This window comes from Lipotes vexillifer, unplaced genomic scaffold, assembly GCF_000442215.2.
Source record: "Lipotes vexillifer unplaced genomic scaffold, Lipotes_vexillifer_v1.1 scaffold1009, whole genome shotgun sequence".
In the NCBI taxonomy this organism is placed as follows: Eukaryota; Metazoa; Chordata; class Mammalia; order Artiodactyla; family Lipotidae; genus Lipotes; species Lipotes vexillifer.
Genome location: NW_006772405.1, coordinates 1840173 through 1841857, shown reverse-complemented (window position 1 = coordinate 1841857; position 1685 = coordinate 1840173). Strand labels below are relative to the sequence as shown.

The window sequence follows — 1685 nt, the reverse complement described above, 5'->3', positions numbered from 1 at the left end:
AAGGAAAAAAAAAAAAAAAAAAAAAAAGAGATGTCTCACCCACCTTACCACACTTATAGTGATAAGGCTCAAGGACAGAACTCCATTTGAGAATAGTGCTATACAAAAAGGGTTCATTATTAAAGATGAATCATCTCTGCCTGAGATGCTTAATGACCTGCCCAAGGCGACCACACCCAGGGACTTGAAAGGCAGATTTTTTACTTCAAAAATCCAACTGCGAGCCTTCTTCCATTATACTACACTTCTCCCATCTCCACCCACAACCCTCTAAACCAGCACTGTTCAAAAAACTTTTTGTGATGACAGAAATGTTCTTCATCTGTGCTGCTCCAATACTGTAGCTACTTATGGCTACTGAGCACCTGAAATATGGCTTGTGTGATTGAAGAACTCAATTGATTTCATTTTATTTCCTTGTAATTGGTTTAAATAACCACACATGGTTAGCAACTACGGTACTGAACAGCTCAGGTCTAAACAGTAATCTGACAGACTGACATTAACTCTCTAGCACTGGCCTAAGAAACAGAAAACCTACTAATAGCTTTTCCTAGGGAAAGGAAGGCATTAAAAAAATTCAATGACTAGTTCAAGAAGAGTTTATTTGTGGCCACATTCTAAGTTGGAGTTTTACCCACAGACTCAATCCTTGGGTTCAAGAGGAGTTAGTTTATTTGTGGCCACACGCTAAGCTGGAGTTTTACCCACAGACTCAATCCTTGGATGGAGAAAGGCTCCCAAAAACCACTTGAATTTTATGAGAGAGAAATAATATAGTTGCTCTGGGAAATCTGTCAGAAGATAATTTAGGATTCTGGGAAGAAGGAGCTGTGTAAGTAAATACAGAACTGATAAGGCCCACTCACATCTCATTTAGAACTCACTCCACAAGTGATGAGGTATCTGATAAAGTATAATGAGAAAAAGAGCATTGTGTGTTGAGTCAGGAGACCAGGATCCAAGTCTAAATTCTAACCATGCGATCTCAGATAAGTCTATTCCCCTCCCTAAATTTCAGTTGTTCCTCAAGTGAGACTGAAGAGGCTGAAATCAGTGGCTCCTAACTTTTTGAGAGGCAAGAATCCCTGAGAATGTTGTAAAGTGGGAAAAACCCTCTCCCAGAAAATGCAGACAGGTATTTCACCTATAATTTCAAAGATATACCTGAGGCTAAGAACACATTATTCCTAAGGTTCTTTCTCGTTCTGTACCATCTCTAAATGATTTCCCTTCCCATTGGAAAACAAAACAAAAACAACAACAAAAGAACCCCAATGCATTCTGTTACAGTGCAACTCTGGAGAACATAACCCACAACTTGGCTCGGTAGGAGATAGGCCAGTGCCTTCATTGGGTAAGGGATGCTAGGGTTCAAATCAAGGCTATGTGGGGATGTGCTTTTTCTGCCTTTCATAATTGACTTCTCAGCCCTTGAGTCTTTCAGAGAAAAGCAATAACTGCAGGAGAGCTTCTGTAAAGAATGACATGCAGGGTTTTAGCACCCAGAGCAAAACAAATTAGAAAACAAAGTCATTACAATCATATTGAGGTAGGGGCAAGAAGAGACTACCCTGAGTTTTGGCTTCTTTAAGTAGCCCGGTTTAAGCCTGGGTCCAAGAGTATTTTTCAGATCCTAGGCCTCAGTACAGCAATGCAAAAAAAAAAAAAAAAAAAAAAAGACA

The 1685-nt window shown here is 39.7% G+C and overlaps 1 protein-coding gene across 3 annotated transcripts in view; it reads right to left on the bottom strand.

The window, feature by feature from the left end:
• The window catches only part of HMGXB3 (HMG-box containing 3), a 95671-nt gene that overhangs the window by 58150 nt on the left and 35836 nt on the right, over window positions 1–1685 (bottom strand). The gene's annotated exons all lie outside the window — the stretch shown is intronic.